Here is a 9,908-nt window from a genome sequence, read left to right as displayed (position 1 = left end):
TGACAACGTAATCATAATGTCAAACATGACAAAACAGAGAAACGTGGTGTGTTACGAAAACAAACACAAGGAGTGACAGATGCAGTGTGAGGAGGGGGCATTACCAGGAAAGTCGAGTTTGGATCTGGGGATGGGAATTTGTTAGCCAAGGAAGGAAGTGGGAAGCTGGATTTCAGAGACAGGGATGTGTGAGCAAGGCCTGAGATGAGGGCCATGGCTCCACAGAGAGCCTGGAATGAGCTCAAGGTGGGGGAGTCCAGGGAGAGGGAGGAGAGCCCCCTGTAAGGAGGCAGGAAGCCAGCCTGGGCTGGTTCGTGCTGGAACTTGGTCCACATGACTCGGGTTTGGGGCTTCATCCTAACAGCCTTCGTCCATTATCTCCATTATGTTTCATCATCCAGGAAGAAGGACTTTATGCAGAGACTTGCAGCTTTCGAAGGTTTCACCAGGGGACACCTGGTCTTGGTTTAGGGGCTGTGGTCTCCAGCTACATCTGATGAGAAGGACAATGTCTTTTCTTCTCTAGCAAAGGCCAAGTTCGTGAGACGGAAATCCCACAGTGATGGGCATGAACCAAGCTAGAGGTTGACTTGGGTCAATTATTCAATACTTCTAGTTCTAAGAACATCCATGCAAAAGTCTGCAGAATGACTGTATCATTTCTCCAGGAAACTAAAACACTTTCTTCTCCCTGTTACCATTTCCTCCCTCACATTCTCACTGAGGACAACAGGACCTCAGTAGGTTAGAGGTCCTTGGACGGGCAGGGCTGGTGGCCTGAGCTGACCACTGTCAATCAGCTAGCACCATGCTGTGCAGACAACAACACTGTGGCATGGTGGGCATGGCCAGATAAAGTGCAGGGTCTTTGTCTGGGACCCCAGGACTGACCTCTTCTTAGGGAACACCCAGCCCTCCAAACAAGTGACTAACGTGTAAGTGGGCAGCTTCCTTTTCCCTGGAAATCAAATTACAATATGTAGTTCTAATGAAGAAATGAACTCACCAAGTTATGAGAAAAACAAAAAAAAGCAAAACTCACCTTGACTATTTTCCGTATGTCTTAGTCCATTCAAGATGCTATAACAGAATACCATAGACTGTGACTTGTAAACAACATTTTTTTTTTCTCATAATTCTGGAAGCTGGAAGTCCAAGATCAAGGCACTGGCAGATTTGCTGTCTAGTGACAGCCCTCTTCCTGTCCTCATATGGTGGACTGGGCAAGGGAGCCCTCTGAGGTCTCTTACATGGGCACTAGTCTGATTCATGACGGCTCTGCCTTTATGATCTAAGCACCCCAGCAAAGGCCCCACCTCACACTGGGGGTTAGGATTTCAGCAGATGAACTTTGCAGGGACATAAACATTAGTCTATAGCACCATCTATTTTTTCCCTTGATGTTTGAATTATCATTACGTGACTGAGTTTGCAACCTGCTTTCCTTAATACTGCTAATGTGGTCATCATTATAAACCAGATTCCTGGAACAAAGGTAAACTTAGGGACTGGAAAACCAGAAGGTACAGATGAAGAGGGAATCCAGTTCTGTGAGCTTCCATGAAGACTTTCAAAATTCACATAGGGTGCGTACCACTGTGCACGTAGGGTAACATCAGTCAGGTAAAAGTCATGGCTACTGATTATTTGTTTCTTTGTGTTACCAGAACATTTAAAAAAATTAAGTTTCAACCATATTTTAAAAGTTTTTAAATCTGTTTGACGCTTGATCACTTATATGGCATAGTATAATTCTCTATCTCATTGGCTTCAGGACAGACACTGTTTTGTGTTAGCTCCATTAAATAGGTACAAAAACATGATACAAACAAGAAAATGTACCTGAAACCATGCAAAGTTCAAAGGAGCATCAAAGTGTGAAAACTTACTCATTTCCTTAGGGCTAAGTGGTCCATTACCCAACTGGGAATTAGGACTCTAATATCTAAGACTTAACTTCTCCTGTAGAGGGATGTAAACCAGTCTCAGATATGTGAATAATGTCACAAAAAAAAACTTAATACTAGAAATCTTTTTTAAATTGAATTAATTTTTAAATCCATTTTAAGGTCCATTTCATGTCTTTTTGCTGGGAAGTTTGGGTTGTCATGTTTGTTTTGCTTTTAGTGTAAATAAGCAAATATGGACACACGGGGAAGTGATCTCCCTGCAAAGGCTCATTCTTCCCATGACTTAAACAATTGCCGACGCGCTGCTGAAGGATCCCAGGCCAGGGCCCCTCCAGGAGAGGCCTCGCGACACCTCCAGCTCCAGGCAGTTGCCCTGTTTTGGTTCCTCTCTTTTCAGTCCTCCCTCCTCTGTGCTGTAGTAAACTCTCTGTCCATCACTAGGCAAGCAGAGCCAGGGAATTGAGACATGAACAAGATAGACATTAGCAGAGTAGAAACAATGCAATAACCGTATGAAGAGTAAGGAGCTCAGCTCCCACACGTGAACTTGGAACTTTTCTTGCTCAGCAATGACGTCCAGTTCCCCTGTGACAAAAAATGTCTAAGAAAACCAAGTCTAAGTACTCAATTATGTTATTAGCCTTTCATTCCAAATCAAATATCTAGGAAAAAGAATTGGCCATTCAAAATCCAAAAGTCTCCAGCCAGAATTGAATGATTTGTGAATTCTGCCTTGATACTGTGCACACAGAATGTATTGCCACGCTAGTCCCATTAGGAAAACATCACCACCCTCCCTGGGGCTCAGTGTGAGGCGATCTTTTCTCCCATCTCTCCGCCTCTCAGCCGAGGAGGAAGCCTTGACTGCACGCTCGTCATCCGTAGATTGTATCCCATCCCTCCTCCTCTTGACTTTGTGCTTACTATCTAGCCCGGAAGGATTCATCTCTGCACCTAATCAAACTGTTATGTCAAACACACAGGACATCTGCAATGGACAGAATGTATCAATTAAAAAGTGTGAGTTTGAAAAAGGCTGTTATGTGCCCGCCTGTCCTTGAGCTGGATCGGTGTGGCTGGGGCAGTCTGTGCTGTCAGCGCACTCCCAGGTAAAGTTTGCCGGCAAAATTCAGTTGCAGAAATTGCACACTTGAAAGATGCCAGCTCAGTGCCACGTTCACAGCCACAATGAAACGCCTGCTCGAGGCTAAGACAAATGCCAAGATGGAGGGGGTTCAAAGGAACTGGGTGACAACCCCAGGGTGGGGAACTAGGACGCCCTCAATCCAGTGGCTGCCTCCTTTGTCCGTGGTTGCTTGGCTGGGACAGTGCCCGGTTAGGTCTCACTGTTCCAGAAATTTCTCACAGGGCATTGACCTTTTCTGTAGAATCAAGACCCAATCATACTGGGTAAAAAGATGTGTCAGGTCCAATTCCAGCATACTGAACCAAGTAGTGGGGACCAGAAAACATAAAGGGTGCCATGGCCTCGGGACAATCCAATTGACCTATTTTTCGTGATTTCCCCTCATTTCTGCCTGTGCCCAAAGGCACCTCGACAGCCTTGATATACAAGGTCCCTGAAATAGAGGACTGCCTTGGAGGTCTGCCCAGGGCATTTCTGGGCCCCGTGATGCAGGAGTTGTTTTTTCAGAACATTGTGCAAAGAGCTGGAATTTAAACTTGTATTAGTTACTCTCCATAGTGCAGCCCTTCCCAGGATTGCTTAGCAGCAGTGCTGTGGGATCTACGACCAAGACTTCACGGTCTTCATAAAAAGAGCAAACACACACCTTGTCATGGAAGTGGAAGCTTTATTTAAGCTTCTATTTGAAAGGTGGGGAGAGGGCAGCAGGAATCAAGGGAAAAAGGAGAGGTGGGAGACTGTCCCACAAGGCAGGAGAGAAGGAGGAAGGTCCCCAAAGAGGCTCTGTGACTGTCATTTTGCCCAGTGTTGGCCCTTTCTCATGATGGAGACAAGCCTCTGCTCTGATCTGGTGTCTGGAGGGAAATAAGTAAGTGGACAGTGAGCTGGGTCTCCTTTCTGAACCTTCCAGAAGGGCCTGGGTAGAGTGTGCACCCAGGTTCTCAGAGGGACACAGCCCAGAGGAAGTCTACAAACTTCTATGAGGAGAGTCAAGACACAAAATCAGGTCACGTGATCTCGGAGGCAGGCAAGGCCTGAGACGTAGGGCCGAGTCCATGGGCAGGAGACCCAGGACAGCCAATGGAAGCTCCTGGCCAAGGACAGGAAGGGACCAGTGTCCCCGCTCCAAGGACCTCAGGCGGGTGGAGCTGCCTCTTACCTGAGAGAGGGTCAGCCTTCTGTTCTGTTCAGTCCTTTAAGGGCTTGCATAAGGCCACCCACGTTGGGGGGTCAATCTGATCATTCTGTCCATCCGTTCAGATGTCAGTCTCCTCCAGACACACCGAGAGTCATGTCTGACCTCACCTCTGGGCCCCCCATGGTCCAGCCAGGTGGACATAACAGCCACCATCACAGGGAGCAAGGTGAGGGACAGAGAGGTCCTGCTGGGGCCTGGTGCTTTGGAAGTGTCCTCCACAGCTGCACATGAGTAGTGGTCAGAGTGAGCCCTGGGCAGGACCCCCCACGGGGGGCTCAGCAGGGAGGAGGGAGGACCCCCCTGAGGCTGAGGCAGGAGCCCAGGTGGGAAATCATTGGGTGAAGACACTGACCATCATGTGACTTAGAGCTTTCATCCAAGGATTCAAGCAATGCTTCTCTTTCAGAATTAAATTAAGAAAACAAAAAAACCAAAAAGGAAACTGAGCAGGACCTCACTGGGCCCTCCCATGTACAAGAGTCCCTCCAGGCCCACCTGCCACTTTCTTGTTTAAAGAAAAAAAGTGTTTAGCCTCCTGGGTCTTCCCTGATTCCAAAGAGCAGATTCAAGCAGTTACTAATTAGGGAAGTGAGGAAAGGCAGAAACAGAGGAACAGAGGTCAGGAAACAATAGTTCAGATAATAAAACAGAGTCCTTGTTCCTCCTCCAGGATGTACACGATGATCTGATGCAGATCTTTGAGTTGTTCTGCAGGAACTGAGGCCTCCACCCAGGTGGAGGATGGTAAGTTTGTGCTGAGATGCCAGACCAGTTGGAAGCAAAAGGTTGGTGACTGAGATTCTGGAAACACCACCATGTTACCTCATCACCAACCAATCAGAAGAAAGTCACACACCCTGTGGCCATCACCCCAAATGTTGCCTTTAAAAACTCTTCCCTGAAAACCATCTGGGAATTCAGGTCTTTTGAGTATGAGCCACCCTTTCTCCCTGTTTGGTCATTGCAAGGCTTTTCCTGCTCTAAACTGTGACATTTCAGCTTGTTTGTCTCACTGTGTGATGGGCACCTGGACTTGAGTTGGATGACAAAACCTCCCTTGATGAGCAGGTGTGTTCCCTTCCATCAGACATGGGAAATCATAGCATATCCTACTTCCTTCCTTCTTTGTAGCCAGGGAAATGTAGAAATAAATGCACTGTAACTAAATGACAACAGATATTTCTGATAATAATTTTCTGGCCCTTTCTGTCTTTTATAGCCATTTAAATATTTCCACTTAAAGATCTTATTATACATGTCTTTCTCGCTCTTGTTTTTGTTTTTTTTTTTTGCAAACATTGTGTCACACCTTTGGAGGATGTGAATCATAAAAACACTCGATATTTGTATGTATATCTGCATGAAGCTTGTGTTCCTCTTTAAACATTCAGCTTTGTCTTCATGAAACAGCTTGGGAGGGCATGAGTCAAAGCCATGGTTTCTCCCTGTGCGAGATCAAGGATGCGAAGTTACTAGGACATAGTGACTATTAAAGGACTCAAGCAGCAAGCACCATTCACACCATCGCCATTGACCGTTATTAAGCGTAAACTTATTTTGTATGCTTTTCATATGTTCTGCTCAGATTTTCCAAGCTCTTTATTTGCCTCCTTCTGAGCAACCCAGTAATACTATTTCTCTGTTTGTTTTTTTTTTGTTTTTTTTTTTGCAGAACAAAGGCACTGGTAAGGTCTGCAGGGTTTAGATCATTCTCAACATTGTGCCTGGAATGCTGGCTTGCTGGAGGCCATTGGAGCTGATGCCAAGGAGGGCAGACTGCATTGCACGCAGAGGTCTGGTCCACATGCTGCTCTGCAGGGACCAGCCCCCCAGGGAGCCTGGACAAGTCCCCTGACTTTGCAACCTCTTTGTGTCCTCATCTGTAAAGTGAAGGGTTTGCAGTCCATCCTCCTGATATGCTCTTTCTACCTTTAGCATACTTTAGAATTCAGTGACATGTGAGCAAAGAAGAAGAGAGAAACTGAAAATCAGGAAACTTCGTGGCAAAAAGAATTTCTGTAGAGATCCTGATTTGAGATTGCCACTCAACCTAGGTGGCAAAAGCTATAAAACAAAGGCGAGCATCAGTTTTGGCAGGCGTACCCATCTCGGGGCTGGTAGAGGAAGCCCAGGGCCTGCAATTGCCAGGATTTCCAGGGAGCAGAGCATCCTTCCTCCACTACTGTCCTCTGAATATCACATCTTTGCTTAAAATTCTGACAGCTCTTAAAATGAAAATACCCCTGGGGTAAGACCGTGGCTCCTTAGCAAAAATGAACAATCTGTTCAGTTTAATAAAGACCAGCTTGGAGGTGGGATATGGGCACAAGGGCCCTGTCTCCTGGTGGAGGAGGGTGAGGCAACAGGAGTAGGGAGGGCATGGAGGAACAAGGCCCCCTCCTCCACCCACTGCAATATTTTACACGGAAAGCACCCCACCCACCACTCCATCTTCTCTTTTCTCTAGTCTCACGGTAGTTTAAAAATAAATGATTCTTTTCCTCAACGAACGTGTGATTCTTGCATGCCTAAATATTTTGTCAATTCATCTGGCCACAAATGGCTGCCTATTAAGCCAATTTGTTCCTCTCACTTCAAAATAAAGTCTGGATTCAGACCATTTGAGCTACTCTTGGGAGAGTGTGTAACAGAGGTTTCTGCTGGTAGAAAACATTCTCTCCAACTATAATATCAACATGTGAATCTTGGAGAACATGCCTTTATTTTCAGACAGAGTGCCTTGTGATTCCTATTAATGCTTTTCTGTGCAAGCCTTTTTTATTTTAAAAAGTGATAAAATGAGGGCATCAGTATTCATTTTTCTGTCCTTGGTCCACAAGCTGGACCATATGCAGTGTAACCTGAGAGCAAAAGGATCACATGATTATTCCAATTTACAGATTTTTAAAGATGAAACTATTCTCTTCCTCCACAGAGCTTTCTGAGAATGGGAATTACTTTTCTTTTTTAAGGCACATTTGTGTTTTATGAAAACTTATTATTTTTTTCTTAAACAAGTTTTATCTTGGAATTTCCAAGGACAGTATAGGCACAGGGATGCATTCAGATCTAAACAGACAATTTTACCTAAGAATTAAGCAGGAGACAATTTTGCCCAATCTTGCTAAGTTCTGTGTGTGTATGTCTGTGTGTGAGTGCATGTGTATGTATTTAGTAACAGTTACATCTAACCCTGCCCTGATGTCAAGGACAGAGACCAACCAGGTGCTCTGTGAAAAATGTACCAAGAGACACCTACTCTATATTTTCCTTCAAGAAAGTCCCAGATGTGATGGAGAACAGTGTGGCTGGACCTTATAGCAGTGGGTTCTTGTCCCAGGGCAGTGACTTATTCACTACAGGAAATCATGAATGATATCACTTCTCCCACACCCACTGTCCTCACACACTAAACAATGTGTTGTACTACGTGGCCACTGACAGAGGACACAGGAAGGTGGATGATTCTGTGCTAGGCCAGAAGTCCAGGGCTCATTACGACTAATCAAATCACTCTCTGAAGGGGTGGAAAACGATACGGGTACACGTCCCAACTGCTAGCTTGATGTCTGGATCACCCCACTCCAACTAGAAGCAGAAGGAAGAGGAGAGCCAGCTGGGAGCTGAGGGGGAGGAGCTACCATTCTTGGAGCCAGCTGTTCACAGGGCAAGATGCAGAGCAGGGCCTGATATTCACACAGGGAGGAAGTGTTACCATAAGACCTTTTGGGTAAAGTCATGAGATGAATCCCAGTCTTTAGTGGGGCAGCACTATGTGGTAGAAAGAGGAAGCTGGACCCCTAAAACTTAGTAATAACACAGACATAGGTTCAATTATACTGACAAAAATTTTAACCTCAGTCTCTTCATTTCTAAAATGGGGATGGTATTATCTTCCTTAAGGGATTTTCAAAATGTTAATTAAAACAATAACTGTATAAAAAACATTCAGTACCTTATGTGATTTTAGTAAGTGATAGTTATCATAACACTGGTGACAATGTATAAGTTAGTTATGGTATAACAAACATCCCCACACTCAAGGACATCAAACAATAAACACTTATCATTATTCAGACACCTATAGGCCAGTGGGGCAGACTTCTGCCTCTATGATCAAACAGGGCTTGGTGTGGGTGGCCATTTCAGGCTGGTCTTGACTCCTTGGGCTGGGATGATGAGTTTCTCTCTAGAGGTTAGTCTGGTATCCCTCTTACGTCAATGCTGTCAAGCACCAGGAAAGATAGAGACTGCACACAGCTATTTGAGGCTCAGAACAGCCAGGACATCACTTCTCCCACTTTCTATTGGCTACAGTGGGTCGTGAGGTCACCCTGATTCAAAGGGAGGGGAAATAGAGGCCCCCATTTAGGGAGAGAGCAGCCAAGTGACATGGCAAAGGCAATGCACAGAAGTGGTGAGATGGAACCCTTTAAAGTCAGCATGCCCAGTCACTGATCTGATGACAGTGCTCCACTTGGCGGAAATTTCACTTGCTGATGAATCAAGTAAATGCCTCTGGCTGGTGCTTATGAAAACAGTGGTTCTCAAATTTCCGAGGTGCAGTTTATTCTCTGCTGCAAAATCATGCCTGTCTCTCACTTCCGAATATGACAGGGATGTAGCTATAAAATAACAGCATTTTTAACCTACCAACCTATCTTTTACAATGATGATTTCAATGCAAATGTTCATGACATTGAAAAATGCGTCAGATAAAACACAGAGATCTGCCACCCAAAATCACTCTATCATAAACCATACATGATACACACATACAAATCTACTGATTTGCTTTTAAAATATATTTTACTCCTCTGCTATTTAGGGTGGCTATTTTGAGAGGAAGAGAAACATTACATGAGCGTATTTACCATGACTTATGTCTGAATGGTAGCTTCTTATATATGATCCTTTTTAATCAAATTTTCTCCATTTTACAGGATAGTAAAGGATCAAAACATTATTGGAAACAAACCCACAATCAAACCTGGAAAGAAGGCAAAAGACAAATCCACAGGATAACCGTTCCTGCCTTTGCAGTGGCATACATGTAACTTAATTAGCTTTGTAGAAAGGAACGGGGCAGATGGTATGGATGCTACTGGAACCACAGTGGTCATCCCAGCCTGGGCTACCCTCTGGGCATCTAACATCCCTCTCCATAGCTTTCCCTACCCTTTGAGCTTTGTACCGAAATATCCTCATGAAATATTCTAGAGCTGGCACTCTGCTTTGTTTCTCAGACCCTTAAAATGTGGAGACAGTATTTTGAAGAGGTTTTGAAGATGGGATTCTGAAACTTCAGAACTTGCAGACAATGGAGCATACACAGATGTCTTAAATATCTTCAGAAATCATTTGTCTCTTGTCAGCTCTGACTGACAGCTCTAATAAATTCCTACCTTTTAAGCAGACCCCATCCCTCACGCACCCACACCCCCTCCCCAAGCCGAGTGGAACATCTACTGTCAAATGCATAAAATAACATTAGAAATGCAGACTTGATGTGGCCAATGATAATGTGTTATTTAAAAAATATGAGCCCAAATGAGGGCTTATTTTCTCCAAATTGAAATTTATAGTTTCATTTTAGAGTGTGAACCTGGATAGTGATTGGGCTCAGGCGTGCTATTATAAAGTGGCTGTGGAA

The 9,908-nt window shown here is 44.7% G+C and overlaps 1 long non-coding RNA gene across 1 annotated transcript; it reads left to right on the top strand.

The window, feature by feature from the left end:
- Positions 1-1,457: 1,457 nt before the first annotated feature.
- Positions 1,458-9,227, top strand: LOC125964048 (uncharacterized). Its single transcript, XR_007476577.1, has 3 exons — positions 1,458-1,586; positions 4,926-5,040; positions 9,199-9,227. It is a non-coding gene; the product is annotated as an uncharacterized LOC125964048 (long non-coding RNA).
- The last annotated feature ends 681 nt before the right edge of the window (positions 9,228-9,908 follow it).

Source organism: Orcinus orca, chromosome 3 (genome assembly GCF_937001465.1).
Source record: "Orcinus orca chromosome 3, mOrcOrc1.1, whole genome shotgun sequence".
NCBI classification, from domain to species: Eukaryota; Metazoa; Chordata; class Mammalia; order Artiodactyla; family Delphinidae; genus Orcinus; species Orcinus orca.
Note: the sequence above shows the minus strand (reverse complement) of the source record. Positions and strands in the feature narration are given on the sequence as shown.